The sequence below is a fragment of the Callithrix jacchus genome, chromosome 6, assembly GCF_049354715.1.
Source record: "Callithrix jacchus isolate 240 chromosome 6, calJac240_pri, whole genome shotgun sequence".
Lineage (NCBI taxonomy): Eukaryota > Metazoa > Chordata > Mammalia > Primates > Cebidae > Callithrix > Callithrix jacchus.
The window spans coordinates 4,782,548-4,799,969 of NC_133507.1; positions in this window are offsets into that span (position 1 = coordinate 4,782,548).

Consider the following 17,422-nt stretch of genomic DNA (forward strand, 5'->3'; position numbering starts at 1 on the left):
CCAATTATTTCTGTCCAATTTCACAAAGTAGGGAAGATCTCAAGAAGGTTGTAAAGCCTATCAGGTTTCATTGTCGCATCTTTTTTTTTTTTTTTTTTTGAGACGGAGTTTTGCTCTTGTTACCCAGACTGGAGTGCAATGGCGCGATCTCGGCTCACCGCAACCTCCGCCTCCTGGGTTCAGGCAATTCTCCTGCCTCAGCCTCCCGTGTAGCTGGGATTACAGGCACGCGCCACCATGCCCAGATAATTTTTGTATTTTTCGTAGAGATGGGGTTTCACCATGTTGACCAGGATGGTCTCGATCTCTTGACCTCGTGATCCACCCGCCTCAGCCTCCCAAAGTGCTGGGATTACAGGCGTGAGCCGCCGCGCCCGGCCCATCGTCACATCTTTGTCAGTCTCATCCAAGATTCCTTTTCTAATGTGTTGACTTTTTACGGGAGTGATGTACTGAGTCCCATTAGCTTGTGCCCTCTTATTTAGTGGTGGCCCAAATACGCGTTTGTTCACTTTGTGAATAATTGTAACTGGGCAGCTAACACTGCAGTCTGAAGGGTTTTTTTTTTCTTTCTCCATATTTTCTCGAAGTTGGCTTACTGCCACCAGTATTTGAGAAACGATCTGTTCCTGCTAGCTGCCCACTCTTCTCTTAGTAGCATTTGAATTCCTGGCAACAAAAGTGCCAGAAAAATGGAGAGGACCAAGGATCTATTCTGATCCGTCCGTGAATTTATTCCTGTTTAGAAAATGTGTCTGTGAACTATAGTAAAACTCAAAGGTGGGATCACCCAGCTTGTGAGTACAGTGTTTGGCTTCTCCCAGTTCACATTTTGCAGAAATTTTTCAAGGACTGCTATGAGCAGTCCCTCATATTGGATTCCCAAGGCACTGAATAGTCTACCTGTCAGGGAGCTGGAGAATTGGACTCCAAGGCCTTAGCCCTCCACGCGAGGGCTCTCATGTGGTCCTTATTGTGACTGTTCCATTAGTCAATAAAATTCAACCGCAGGCATCACTCCATGAAACATCGGTGTGCATCCCCAATGTGCAGGGTCATAGATTGAAAACACTGCAGAATGCCTTGGGTTATTTTGGAGGATATCCTCAGATCACTGAAAAATAGCTCTTAAGACAGCTAAGGTCAGCTGGGAAAAAGGGCATATGGATTCTTAGTATTTTGGGTCCTGGATAAGTTCTAACAAGCATTTGAGATTCCAAAATTTGAAATTCCAAAAGACTAGAGCTAATATTCTTCATGTTGAGATGAAAAAATAAATTGACTTGAGATGATACCAACAAATTATAAGATTTCTCGATTTTCAATGAAAGCAAAGCTCAGGTGTAAAATTAAGTTCTTCAAGCCCCTATTTTTGCCAGAGTAGTCTGACTCCATTTTTAATGCTTTTCTTCTAAATTACTAGGACAACCATTCACCAATCTGATGCTTTTATTCCATTACCGTTTCTTATCCAAATTCTCACTGACTACTTGTTCTTTTCTCTCTCTCTCTCTTTTTTTCTTGAGACGGAGTTTCGCTCTAGTTACCCAGGCTGGAGTGCAATGGCGCGATCTCGGCTCGCCGCAACCTCCGCCTCCTGGGTTCAGGCAATTCTCCTGCCTCAGCCTCCTGAGTAGCTGGGATTACAGGCACACACCACCATGCCCAGCTAATTTTTTATATTTTTAGTAGAGACGGGGTTTCACCATGTTGACCAGGATGGTCTCGAGCTCTTGACCTCATGATCCACCCTTCTCGGCCTCCCAAAGTGCTGGGATTACAGGCTTGAGCCACCGCGCCCGGCCATCTTTTCTCTTAATAACTTCCCCTTCCATAGCTATGTTTTGCATAGCTTAGGACACCCCCACATCTCCTTCCAAGAACGGGTCTCAGCATAATACTTATGAGCATAACTTTTATGTCATCAAACCTCCTCATGCCCAAAACCATGGCACTCCCCATCTCGATATATGTATGCATATATATATTCCTAAAAATTCTAACCAGGGTTGGCAGCCTTAAGCCCTTCTGGGAAAGTATCTTAGGGTTCATACCGATTCAGTGTGGCTTTTCACGTGTTCCTGGTGTAAGAGGCCAGAGTCTTCTCCTCCTCCGGTGTTACTAATCTAAGGACAGGAGCTGGGCAGTAGATGAGAACTGCATCTCATGGGTTATGTCTAAGAAAATAAATTGGATATCAGGAAGCTCCCAATTTTACTGAATTTCCTATCTACGGGCAAACAAGCATCTGGCTCTCAATGCCCTGGGCACCACTGCCAGGTTCCTTCAATACTCATAGTCCCACGAATGTCATCACACATTGCAAACCTTAAATACTATAATATGGATGGATTTGTCTACTTGCATGCTTAGATCCAAACAAATATTGCACCATAGAAATTATCCCAATGAATCACAAAATGTTCTCAGCTTTCAGTCAAAGCAAGCTCAGGTAAAAAGTAAAAATCTCACAAGAATCCCATCACACACATAACTCACGAAGAAGAACCCATGATGGTATTTAGATTGTCTGAAAGAAGGAATCCTAATTCCTTAGAAACAATCTTCACTAGAACCAGGTTCTATTTGAATTTTCTTAGTTATCAAAAGCCAACTTCATTCACGTAATGCTGCATATCCTGCCAACCAAATTAACTTCAATACAGTAAAATCACAGGGAAAGAATGAGATATACTTTCTAAAAACTATGACAGTGAACCACTAACATCAGGTTAACATAAAATGAGGAATTGCGCCGGGTGCGGTGGCTCACGCCTGTAATCCCAGCACTTTGGGAGGCCGAGGCGGGTGGATCACGAGGTCAAGAGATCGAGACCATCCTGGTCAACATGGTGAAACCCCATCTCTACTAAAAATACAAAAAATTAGCTGGGCATGATGGCGCGTGCCTGTAATCCCAGCTACTCAGGAGGCGGAGGCAGGAGAATTACGTGAACCCAGGAGGCGGAGGTTGCAGTGAGCTGAGATTGCGCCATTGCACTCCAGCCTGGGTAACAAGGGCGAAACTCCGTCTCAAAAAAAAATGAGGAATTGCTCAATTGGAAGGAAACAGAGATGGATGAAAATAAGTTTCCCCCACGGGACTCATTATCTGAAGCCCACAAAAGAATTTCTGTTTTAATGGAGCTAAGAATATGTGAAATTAGGTAATGTGACATCATAGAGATGATACCAGTAATCGTGAGATTTCTCAACTTTCAGTCAAAGCAAAGCTCAAGTATAAAATTAAGTTCTTCTCATAAGGCTCTTATCCTCTACGTGGGTCGCACATGGGGAAGAATCAGTAACAATAATATCCATGCTCCTTGAGAGAATGTGTGCACATTTTAAGATTTACTTATCCTTCAACTTCTCATGGACACTTTATTTTCTACTTTTGCTATTACATATGACATCACCATGAGCATTCATGTATACATATTTTGAGTCAGTCATGGATGAATTTTTGCTGACCTGAGAGCGTGTCGCCTTCATTCAACTTTGGTGGATACTAAGAGAATTCTAAACCACACACAGCTACACTTAAGTTTCATACAGATGATCCTTGATTTATGATGTAGTTAGCTCCTCATTAAACGCTGTAAGTTAAAAATACTGTCAATCGGGCCGGGCGCGGTGGCTCACGCCTGTAATCCCAGCACTTTGGGAGGCCGAGACGGGTGGATCACAAGGTCAAGAGATCGAGACCACCCTGGTCAACATGGTGAAACCCCGTCTCTACTAAAAATACAAAAAATTAGCTGCGCATGGTGGCGCGTGCCTGTAATCCCAGCTACTTGGGAGGCTGAGGCAGGAGAATTGCCTGAGCCCAGGAGGCGGAGGTTGCGGTGAGCCGAGATTGCGCCATTGCACTCCAGCCTGGGTAACAAGAGCGAAACTCTGTCTCAAAAAAAAAAAAAAAAAAAAATACTGTCAATCAAAAATGCTTTTAGTACATCTAACGTACTGACTATCATAGCTTTGCCTAGCCTACCTTAAATGTGCTCAGAACACCAGCCTGCTGTGGGCAAAATCATGGCAACACAGGACACGGTGAAGTATTGGTTGTTTACTGTCATGACTGACCGCTCGGAGCTGTGCTTCTTGCAGCTGCCTGGCCTCGCAAGACAGTATTGTACTGAAATGAAGAAAATTCAAACCCCAAGGTGTGCTTTCTACTGATTGCATATTGCTTTCACAACACCGTAAAGTGGAAAAACTGTAAATCAAACCATAATTAATTGGGTACTGTCTAGATATACTGGTAGGTGTTTATCTGCTTTTCAAAGGCTTATTGCCATTCGGATAACCTCTTTTGTGAAGTACCCATTTAAGTGTTTTCTAGTTTTTTGACATGTAAAAGTTATATCTTTTGCATGATGCTTCTTCACTGATTATATACTTCGATAAACACAAGTTCTAATTTTAGGGCAAACTAATTCATCAGTGTTTTCCTTTATGCTTAGCGTGAATGGTAGTTTCACTGTCCCCCAAACTGTGACACTCTCCTATGTTATGCTCAAGAAGATTGATTGTTTTGCCTTTCATAAATAAAGCAACATTCCATCTATAAATGATTGATTGGTACGGTTTGAAAAGGAATTCACCTTGACTCCATATTGATATCCAGCACTAACTACTGAACGAACCATTCTTTCCCAATCATTCAGGAGTGGCCCCTTTACTGCCAACCAAGTAGTCACGTGTCTGCTGATCTGCTTGTGGAGTCTCTGTTTTGCTTCATTAGCTTAGCCTTTTGTCGGTAACTACAACCTTACAATAATAGGCCTTAACTTTTGGCCACGTAACACACAACTGTCCATCTTCATCAAGACTATCTTGGCTCTTCCTGAGTCTTTGTATCATATATAATTCTCAATATTAAATTGAACCTTAAAAAAAACTAACAGGATTGAGATTTAGAATGTGCTTGCATTGGGATCTTCAAGTGAATTTGGGGGAGAATTAACATGTACAGTATACGTAATTGAATTTGCCGCCGTGAATATATGATGTCCCTCCATTTGTAATGTCTTATTTGCTTCCTTTCCATGGTCTTTCCTAATATTTTGTGTAAGTTTTTTCCTGTGGAATTGGTGTTTCTGATGTTCCTGAAAATGTTATCTTTTAAAAACTTCATTTTTCATTTGTAATTTTTACGTAGAAATACATTGGATTTTACTTATCTGCTTTTTAACCCAGCAGTCTTCCTCAATTAACTTCCTAATTTTAATCGATCATGTTCAAACCTGTTTCTTGTCTGTAAATAATGATCTGTATCCTTTCCATTTCCAATCCCTATTCTTTTTATTTTGGACATGGAGTTTTGCTCTTGTTGCCGAGGCTGGAGTGCATTGGCATGATGGCAGCTCACTGCAACCTCCGTTTCCCAGGTTCAAGAGATTCTCTCCTGCCTCAGCCTACCAAGTTGCTGGGATTCCAGGCACCCACCACCACACCCAGCTAATTTTTTGTATTTTTATGAGAGAGAGAGCTTTGCCTGTTGACCAGGCTGATCACAAACTCCTGACCTCAGGTGATCCACCCGCCTCGGCCTCCCAAAGTGCTGGGATTACAGGCATGAGCCACCACGCCCGGCCCTCCAATCCTTATTCTCTGACTGTACTCCCCTAGTTAGAACATCCAGTACAGTAATGAATACAAATAATGAGAAAAAAAATCACTCTTTTATTCCCAATTGCATAAAGAAGCTTTCTCTATCTCCATTGCCAATGATTTTACAATTATTTTGAAAATATCCTTTATCACATTAAATTTTTTTTGATTTGTAGTTCCCATAAATTCCCAGTTCCAAAAAAGAGATTTATAAATAAAAGTGTTTCTATTTTATCAAATGCTTTTTCTCTTTTGAGATGATCACATAATTTTTCTCCTCTCTTATGTTACTATAGTGAACTACATTGAGTGATGTTTAATTCATTCTTGAAATAAACATTTTATAACAGTTTAAGATTTTTTTTTTTTTTTTGAGTCGGAGTTTCGCTCTTGTTACCCAGGTTGGAGTGCAATCGCACGATCTCTGCTCACTGCATCCTCCGCCTCCTGGGTTCAGGCAATTCTCCTGCCTCAGCCTCCTGAGTAGCTGGGATTACAGGCACGCACCACCATGCCCAGCTAATTTTTGTATTTTTAGTAGAGACGGGGTTTCACCATGTTGACCAGGATGGTCTCGATCTGTTGACCTCGTGATCCACCCGCCTCGGCCTCCCAAAGTGCTGGGATTATAGGCATGAGACACCGCGCCAGGCCCACTTTAAGATTTTTTAAAAGTGAAGCTGAAACAGAGTTTCCAAATAGCCTACACCCAGTTTCCCGTCTTGTTAACATCTCGTATTAATATAGCACATTTGTCACACTAAATGGACCAATACTGCTAGATTACTGTTAACTAAATAAAGTCCACTTCATTCACACTTCCACAGTTGTACCTGATGTACTGTTACTACTCCAGGCTCTCATAATGGACGCCATATGCCATTTACTTGTCTCCTCCATTTAGGCTCTGTTTGGCTGTCACACTTTCTCAAGCTTGCCTTTTTGAGCAAAAGTTCATAGCTTTGAGGAAAACTCTTCAAGTATTTTGTACAGTGTACGTCTAGTGGGATTTGTCTGATGATTTTTCTCATGATGCTACTGACCTTATGGGTTTTGGGAGGAAGACTATAAAGTACAATTCATATAATATCATACCATTGGTACACACTATCAACATGATTCATCACTACTGATGGTAACGTTGATTACCACACAGAGATAGTGCTTGGCAGGTCTCTCTCCTGCAGTTACTCTTCCCTTCTGCCCACCAGTGCCACACTGTACTCTCTGAAAGTCTCCACTGTGCCTACTGACTCCCTTCCACACTTGAGGAGTAAGGAATTCTATCTCCTTGAAGGCAAAGTATCTATAAAAACTGTGTGGAATTGTTCTGCACAAAAAATATATGTTCTCCCCCATTGATTTATTCATTCGATTATTTATATCAATATGGATTCATGGCTATTTTATACTTTAGGTTGTAATCCAATATTAAGCTATTTATTTATTTAGAGATGGAGTTTCGCTCTTGGTACCCAGGCTGGAGGGCAATGGCGCGATCTCGGCTCACCACAACCTCCGCCTCCTGGGTTCAGGCAATTCTCCTGCCTCGGCCTCCCGAGTAGCTGGGATTACAGGCACGCACCACTGTGCCCAGCTAATTTTTTGTATTTTTAGTAGAGACAGGGTTTCACCATGTTGACCAGGATGTACTGGATCTCTTGACCTTGTGATCCACCCGCCTCGGCCTCCCAAAGTGCTGGGACTACAGGCTTGAGCCATCGCGCCCGGCACTATTTATTTTTTAAATGTGTTCCAGATTTGATCACTGGAAGCTCTTTTGGTTGGTTCCTGAGTCCCCTTGATATACTTTCATCAACGTGGGGTTATTGTTTTAGTACTTCCTTACTCTCAAGCACTGTAAGATGCTCAGGCTCATCTTGTACATGTCCTACCCAGTCCCAGAATCAGCCATTTTTACGAGGATCTCTGATTTGTTCTGCTGGAGAATGGTATTAGAAACTAAGGACTGGGTTCGAGGTGTGCCCATTGTCACCAGAGTGTCATAGGCCTTCTCAGTGGACAAAGTGTGCGTACAATAACTATGTAAATACACGCATCTGTATTTCTACATCTAACCATCTGTATATTAAACATAACTTTATACCGATATTTCCAACTCGAATCCATCACAACACAAATCATTCTCTTCTTCTTGTCTGTAACCTTTCATTCCAACAAGAAAACGTAACCATCTGCCAACCATTTACCTAATTGCTCAATTCCAATATATGTGTGTATCATGATTTAGAACTGCCAGCTCATACACCCACAGAAAACAACCTTATCAAGTGGACCGCAACGCTGACGTATAGTCACTTTGCCTCTAGTCTTACAGATTCCACTCATTTTCAAAGGTATTTAAGTCACTACCTTTTCTCCTTAACCTTATTTGCGAGCTTGTTTAATACATGTGCAAAACAGCTAGGTTCTTTTGTCAGACACTGTATTCCATCTTGGATCCCCCGCACTTCTCAATTGTTTTTTAAAAATCAGTGTACATTAAGGTTCACTCTTTGTGCTTTAAATTTCGCTGGATTTTGACAAATGCACGCTATCATGTATACACTATGACAGTACCATACAGAATAGATTCACTGTGCTTGATCTATTAAACCCCTGCCCCTTTGCCTGAACTGCTTGCCCAGAATGTGACAAAAATGAAGACTACTGCACATACATTCTTTTCAGATTGGCTTCTTTCACTTGGCAATATGCATTTACGATTTATCCGTGTTTTTGTGTGGCTTGACGGGTTAATCCTTTTTATCGCTTAATAGTATTCTATTATATTAATGTACCATAATTTGTCCATCCATCCCCCTATTGAATGATATTTCAGTTAATTTCAGGTTTTGGTCATTATGAATAAAGATGTATATTCATGTGCTGGCATTTATGTGGACGTAAGTTTTCAGAGTAGTCGGGTAACCAGGGAGCATGGTGGCTACATACATGGCAAGACTATGTTTAACCTTCTAAGAAACTGCCAAACTGTCTTCAAAAGTGGCTGTGCTGTTTTGCATTCCCCCCACCAGTGAACGTTGTACCAACAGAAGTTGGCATGATCGGGCTTTGGATGGATTTTAGCCATTCTAGTACATGCGTAGTGCATGTGTAGTGTGTGTGGTGTACATGTGTATTGTGTACATGTACATGTGTAGTATGTTATTATTTTTTATCTCCCCACTGACAGAAAATGTTAAGCATCTTTACAGAAGTGTATTTATCATTTGTGTTTTTTTAAATTTGGTGTGGTGTCTGTTCAGATATTTTACTTATTTTTTAATTAGGTTGTTTCCTTAATGCTGAGTTTTAAGAGTTCTCTATATATTGACTAGAATACCTTTGTTAGATATGTGTTTTCAAAATATTTTCGCCCAATCTGTGCCTTATCTTTTAATTCATTTAAGTGCTTTTTGCCAAACAGAAGTTATATTTTAAAAGCTTACCATTTTTTCCCTTCATGGTCTGTGTCCTTGGTATAACCCATCACAAAATCCCACATCACGTACATTTTCTCTTGTTCTCTTTTAGAATCATTGTTTTGCATCGCACATTTAGTTCTATCATCTATTTCAATCTTTGTGAAACATCTAACACCCATGTCTAGGGTCACTGCTTTTGCATATAGACACCCCCTCATTGCAGCACCGATAGTTGAAAAGACGATCCTCTATGCACTGGATTCTTTGTTCCCTGTCACAGGTCAGTTACTTATATTTGTGTGTGTCTATTTCAGGGCTCTCTATTCTGTACTATTAATGTATGTATCTGGCCGGGCGCGGTGGCTCCCACCTGTAATCCCAGCACTTTGGGAGGCCGAGGCGGGTGGATCACGAGGTCAAGAGATCGAGACCATCCTGGTCAACATGGTGAAACCCCATCTCTACTAAAAATACAAAAAATTAGCTGGGCATGGTGGCGCGTGCCTGTAGTCTCAGCTACTTGGGAGGCTGAGGCAGGAGAATTGCTTGAACCCAGGAGGCGGAGGTTGCAGTGAGCTGAGATGGCGCCATTGCACACCACCCTGGGTAACAAGAGTGAAACTCCGTCTCAAAAAAAAAAATTATGTATCTATTATTTTGCCAGTACCACAAAGTCTTGATTACTGCTTCTAATAAGAGTCTTAAAATCGGGTAGTATAAGGCCTATCTTCATGCTTCTTCAGTATTGTGTTGCTTATTCTTTGTCAGTATCTACAAAATAGCCTGCTGGAATTTTGAAAAGGAATGCATTGAGTCTATAGATTAAGTTAGGAAGAACTGACAGTTTTTACAATTTTGAGTCTTCCATGTGTGGATACAGAATATATCTTCGTTAGTTTGATCTTCTTTGATTTATCAAAGTTTTACAGTTTTCTGCATGTAGACATATAGATCCTGAACCTCTTTTTTTTTTTGTTTATACGTAAGAGTTTTATTTCCTTTTGTTACAGTGGTATTATAATTTCTTTCAAATTCCAATTGGCAATTACTGGTTTATAGATAAGCAGTTGGTTTTTGTTTTTATTTATTTATTTTATTTTATTTTATTTATTTGCTTTTTGAGACGGAGTTTCACTCTTTGTTACCCCAGGCTGGAGTGCAATGGCACGATCTCGGCTCACCTCAACCTCCGCCTCCTGGGTTCAGGCAATTCTCCTGCCTCAGCCTCCTGAGTAGCTGGGATTACAGGCACGCGCCACCATGCCCAGCTAATTTTTTGTAATTTTAGTAGCGACGGGGTTTCACCATGTTGACCAGGATGGTCTTGGTCTCTTGACCTCATGATCCACCCGCCTCAGCCTCCCAAAGTGCTGGGATTACAGGCTTGAGCCACCACGCCCGGCCCAGCAGTTGGTTTTTATATATCAACCTGTTATCTGTTAACTTTGCTATACTCACTCATTGGCTCCAGGTTTTTCTTTCGTGAATGCTTTGGGAATTTCTCCATGTTATTTATCCTTGAGTAAAGACAGTTTTATTTCTCCCATCGCAATCTGTATGCCTCGGTCCTTTTATTGCCTTATTGCAGTAGCTAAGACTTTCCAGTTGATGTTGCATAGGATTAAAGGACATCCTTGCCTTCTTCCTGAAATTAACATACGGTGTCTTACCATTTACGTATGATATTAGCTGTGGGCTTTTTGGTAGATTTTATTCATCAAGTTGAAGAACGTTTTTTGGATTCCTAGATTGCTTGAGATTTTTTAAAATATGATATTTGATTTTGTGAAATGCTGTTACCTCATCTATTGATATAATCATACAATTTTTCTTCTGTAGGATATTGATATGGTGTATTACAGTGGCTGAATTTTGAATGTTGAAACAACCTTGCACACCTGGAATGAATTCCATAATGTACATAATGGTACAATTTTTTCTACACATTGTTGAACTCAATTTGATATTTTGTCAAGGAGTTTTAGGTCAATGTTCATGAGAGATATTGTTCTATAGTTTTTCTTTCTTGTAATGTTTTTATCTGGTTATTATGTTAGGGTAATGATGGTTTGATATAATGAGTTGGGAAGTCTGCCATCTTTCTACTATCTGGAAGTTATGGTGGAAAACTGGTATTGTGTCTTCCTTAGATGTTTGGTGAAAATCACTAGTAAAACTGGGCATGGTGCTATTTTGGGGGGAAGATTATTAATTATTAATTCAATTTCCTTCATAGATGTATGGCTTTTCAGGTTACGTATTTCTCCTTTTGGTGTTTTGGTAGTTTGTATTTTCAGGGTACTCATTTATTTCATTTAACTCATCAAATTTGGGGGCATACTGTTGTTCTTAGCATGCCATTATCCTTTTCATGTCCCCGCCTTTATTATAAATATTGATGTTCCCTCCTTTATTCCTGATAGTGCTCATCTGTCTTTTTTCTTTGCTTTGCTTAGCCTGACTAGAAGTTCAGCAATTTTACTGATCTTTTAAATGAATCGACTTTTGGTTTTCTTGGTGTTCCATACTGTCTTCCTGCTTTTAATTTCATTAATTTTTATCATTTTGATATTTCTTTTCTTCTGTTTGCTTAAGGTTTAAAATGTTCTGTATTTTTCTACGGTAGAAGCGTAGATTACTGATCTTTTTAATATAGTATTTAATGCTAAAAATTTCCTTGTAAACACTTGCTTTAGCTGCATCCCACAAATTGTAACCAGTAATAATGTCAGTTGGACTTAGTTCAAAATAATTCTTGGCCGGGCGCGGTGGCTCAAGCCTGTAGTCCCAGCACTTTGGGAGGCCGAGGCGGGTGGATCACAAGGTCAAGAGAACGAGACCATCCTGGTCAATATGGTGAAACCCCGTCTCTACTAAAGATACAAAAAATTAGATGGGCATGGTGGCACATGCCTGTAATCCCAGCTACTCGGGAGGCTGAGGCAGGAGAATTGCCTGAACCCAGGAGGCGGAGGTTGCGGTGAGCCGAGATCATGCCATTGCACTCCAGCCTGGGGAACAAGAGCGAAACTCTGTCTCAAAAAAAAAAAAAATTCTTAATTTCCTTAATGACTTGTTCTTTGATGTGTCTATTATATAGAAGTATGCTGTTTAGTTTCCAAATATTTGGAGACTTCCCAGCTATGTCTCTCTTTATTGATTTCTGGTTTTATTACATTGTGATCTGAGTATGATTTATAATCTTTTAAATTTGTTTTCTCGCACATATGATCTGTTTTCATGAATATTTCATGTAAGTTTAGAATAACATATATTCTTCTGTTATTGGAGTACTCCATAAGCATTAGTCACACAAGTTAATTGATAATGCTGTTCAGGTTATCTATATTGTTAGTTACGTCCATGCCAGAGGGAGGTTGGAACCTCTGGCTATAATAGTGCATTTATCTATTTCTATTTTCAGTTTTACCAACTTTTACCTCATGTACCTTGACACTGTTAATAGTTGCATACACATTTAGATCTTCATGTAGAATTGGACCTTTCTCACTATATATTGCCACTCTTCATGCCTGGTAACCTTTCTTGTTCTGAATTCTGCATGTCTGAAATCAATATACCTACTCCAGTTGTCTTTTGATTACTGTAAGCATGCTATATCTTTCTCCATCCCTTTACTTTTAAAATATCAAAATCTTGCTGGGCACGGTGGCTCACGCCTGCAATCCCAGCACTTTGGGAGGCCGAGGCGGGTGGATCACAAGGTCGAGAAATCGAGACCATCCTGGTCAACATGGTGAAACCCCGTCTCTACTAAAAATACAAAAAATTAGCTGGGCCCGGTGGCGCGTGCCTGTAATCCCAGCTACTCGGGAGGCTGAGGCAGGAGAATTGCCTGAACCCAGGAGGCGGAGGTTGCGGTGAACCGAGATCGCACCATTGCCCTCCAGCCTGGGTAACAAGAGCGAAACTCCGTCTCAAATAAAAAAAAAACTAAATCTTTAATTTTAAAGTAGGTTTCTCGTAGGCATTTAGTTGGGGGTATGTCTTAACTCATTCTGAAAGTCTCTGTTTTTCACCGTAGATGATTCACATCTGAAGTGATTATTTAAACAGTCGGATCAATATATCCCATGTTTGCAACTGCTTGCTCGTCCGTGTTCTCTGCTTTTAGTTGATCATGTTACATGATTCCATTATATCTCTTTATCTTTTCTTCTTACTTTTTTAACTGGTTCCCCTAGAATTTACAATATACATTTTTGTTTGTTTTGAGACCGGGTCTTGCTCTGTCACCCAGGCTGGAGTGCAGTGGCACGATCTCAGCTCACTGCAACCTCTGCCTCCTGGGCTCAAGCATCTCTCCCATCTCAGCCTCCCAAGTAGCTCAACTACAGGTGCGTGCAACCATGCCTGGTTAATTCATGTATTCTTAGTTGAGACAGGGTTTTGCTATGTCACCCTAGCTACGATATACATTTTTAACTAACCTAAACCCACCTTTAAGTTACACCATACTATTTCATGCATAGTGCAGTTCCTTTTAACAGAGTGTTTCCATTTTTTTTCCTCTCTATGTTGCTGCCATTCTTTTCACATATCCATATGCCATAATTTACTACCACATTATTACTTTAGGGTTTTTTCTTTTTCTGATGAGAAGACCAGGATGTTTTTTCTACCTTCTTTCAAGATTTTTTTCTGTGTTTATCTTTCTGCAGGTTGAAGCCTGTGGTTTGGCGTCTGTTACTAATTTTGAATCGTTCTTGGCCATCTTCACTTGAATCATTATGCTCTGTACTTCATACTCTGTACTGGGATACTTTTGTATCCCAATTACATCTATGTTGCAACTTTAAAAATTGTTCCAAAATTCTTGATGTTCTGTCCCATTTTCTTCATTCTTTCTTTTTTTCCTGTCTCTGCATTTTAGTTTGTAAAATTTCTATTCGCCTATCTCCAAGATCACCGATTCTTTCCTAGGCTGTGCTGAATTTATTTATGAGCCTGTTGAAGACATTTTTCATTTATGTTACGGTGTTTTTTATTCCTAGCATTTCCTCTTAGCTCTTTTACAGTTTCTATCTCTCATAGTTATTTTAAATTCCCTGCTACTAATTCCAGCGTCTATGTTCTGAGTCTGGTTCTGCTGACTGCTTTCTCTCTTCAGGCTGCTTTCTCCTGTCATAGGATGCGCGGTGTAATTTTTTGTTGAATTGTATCTGGTACTAAGCACTGAGGTAAATGGGCTTTAGAGTGCTATTTACAGTAATCTGATGAGGAACTGGGCTTTGTTGAATGTCTGCTGTTAACAGAGGCACCAGAAATGCCAAGTTCCTCTAGTGTCTTTGGTTTTTGCTCTTGATTTTGGACTTCCCTAACTACTGCTCTGAGAGAATTGATGTCTTGCAGCTCTTTTAACTGTAATTCACTATATCCTGAACCCTGCTGGTAGGGTGGTAAGACGTAGGGCACACTGAGTGTTCTATAATCTTTTGAATAACTCTCTGTGTGCCTGTGTCTTGCTGTTTTAACCATCACAAATATTTCCTCAGTGGTAGAACCTCTCTCTCGCCTCCACCTGACTTTTCTACTCTTTTCCCTGGTTCTTGGGTTTCCAATCTATTTCCTTGAAGCACTAACCTCTAATAAAAATTGTGGATTTTTTATTTCCTGATTGATACAACAGGAAAGCTATAAAAGGCTGGAATGAAAGGAATACCCTTCCCCTAATCCCTTACTGAGATGGCTCCAGTGAAATGTTTCCCCTGGAGTTTAGGTCTTTCTTATGAAGAAGGCACTGGGTGTACTTCACAATGATTACTCTTCTCCACATTTCTGAAGCATGAAGGGATCTTTCTTTCTTTCTTTTTGAGATGGAGTTTCGCTCGTTACCCAGGCTGGAGTGCAATGGCACAATCTCGGCTCACCGCAACCTCCACCTCCTGGGTTCAGGCAATTCTCCTGCCTCAGCCTCCCGAGTAGCTGGGATTACAGGCACGCGCCACCATGCTCAGCTAATTTTTTGTATTTTTAGTAGAGACGGGGTTTCACCAGGTTGACCAGGATGGTCTCCATCTCTTGACCTCGTGATCCACTCGCCTCGGCCTCCCAAAGTGCTGGGATTACAGGCTTGAGCCACCACCACTCCTGGCCACATGAAGGGATCTTTCTTAAATCTCCACCATGAGAAATTGTTGAGGTTCCTGTAGGTAGAGCCCACAAAATGTGGGAGTCCCCAGGAGTTTCTCCCTTTTTACTCTAGTCTACATTCAGCTCAGCTATTCATCTAAATTGCTATTCTAATGTTCCTATCAATTTGTGGCTGCAGTGGCTTCTGTTCCAGGTAAGCCAGTTTCAGCTGTGTCTCAATCAGTGTTCCCAGATTTTGGAGCAGCAATTTTCCCTGAAGCCTCAGTTCTCTGATGGGTTCAAGAAAATATTGATTATTTTGGTCAATTTGTTCTGCTTTATCTCGTTATAAGGACAGAAATGATAACTTACAAGTTCCTCACATATCAGAGCTGAAACCAGAAGTGTTGAATGATTTTTTGATGTTAAAAAACTCTTCATTTCTCAAGAAAACCCCAAATGATTATAATGCAGTGACCTTTTAAAAACTATTTCACATCATTTGATTTACTATGATTGTGTTTAGGCTAACTGGGCTATATTCATAGTAGCTGTGTTATATAAATTCCGTATTTCACAGTTCATTGTCATGTTTAGTTACTAGAATTAAGCTATCCTGAGAGAATGAAAATTGATTTATTTATTTTTCCTTAAATATTTGTAAAAACTTACTAGTGGAACATTTTAGATGGATCACTGCTGTTTGGAAATATTTTAATTGTGGGTTCACTGTTGTCAAATAGAGTGAGCTCCAAGTTTCTCTTCAAAGAATCAGTGTGTCAGTATGTTCAGCTCTCTTACACTCTGTCCCCCATTTTTAAAGTTTACCTTCCTGGTTCTCTGCACCCCTTGCCTCTAGTTTCAGTGAACAACTTTCCTGCCAGTTCTATTCAGTAGTTCACATCTGTTCCCCTGGTCACTTGCTTTCACCTGAGTCACCGCTGGACACATGCTCTGACCTGAGTCGCCTTTAGAGGTACCTGTTACATAACTCTCCATCCCACTAAACTACTCACCCCATCCTTCTGGCTCGTACCCCTGCTCCCTTCAAAACAGCCAATCAGAATTAGCTTAGATTTTGCAGTCCAACCCTATCCAGCAGGGGAACAGGACAGCAGTAAGGGCTACCTGCATCAAGAATAGGAACCCCTTCCCTTCCCCAGGTGTGCTCTTGCCATTGCCCATCTGTGAGATGCACCCTTATATACAAGTAAATTGCCTTGCTGAGAAAATTATTTGTCTGCGTGCTAGTTCTTCTTTTCAGCACCAAGGAACAAGCATTTGTTTCTAACAAGTATATTTAACAGATATAAGACTATATTTTGGATTTCTTTTTTTTTTTTTAAAACAGGGTTTCACCATGTTGGCCAGGATGGTCCCGATCTCCTGACCTCGTGATCAGCCCACCTAGGCCTCCCAAAGTGCTGGGATTACAGGCGTGAGCCACCGCGCCCGGCTTAGATTTCTTTTTGTCACTTTTTCATTGATTGTATTTTTACGGAATTTTATTATTTGATTGATATTTTTTTAATGATTGGCAAAAAGTTACTCATCAAGTGTTCTTTACAGTCTTAAAATTTTAAATAAGGAGGGGCTGGGCGCGGTGGCTCAAGCCTGTAATCCCAGCAGTTTGGGAGGCCGAGGCGGGTGGATCACAAGGTCAAGAGATCGAGACCATCCTGGTCAACGTGGTGAAACCCCGTCTCTACTAAAAATGCAAAAAAATTAGCTGCGCATGGTGGCGCGTGCCTGTAATCCCAGCTACTCAGGAGGCTGAGGCAGGAGAATTGCCTGAACCCAGGAGGCGGAGGCTGCAGTGAGCTGAGATCGCGCCATTGCGCTCCAGCCTGGGTAACAAGAGCGAAACTCCATCTCAAAAAAAAAAAAAAAAAAAGTCTCATAAATATTCTAACATTGTCCTTCCTTGTCCATGTTATTAATATCTACTGGGGGATTGCTTTCTCTTACCACATTAAGAATAATTCAGCTTTGCCTTATGAAAATATTCTTCAGGTTGTATTTCCAGGAGTTCAGCATTGAACAATCTTGGAAATCTCACCAAGAGCCATAAAGACTGAAGTCTCTTTGCGGCCCAGACACAAGAACCCTAATTCAGAGACAGTGTCGTCCTCAGATATACTTTTACCTTCCTGGTCAGGGCTATCTCTTGGTGCCAACAGCAAATTAAGTAAATCAAATTGGACTGAGCCCCAATATAGTTTCATTGCACTCAGAATATACTGATATTATTTTGTCTCCTAAGAGTAAGGAATTCTTTTCAGGAA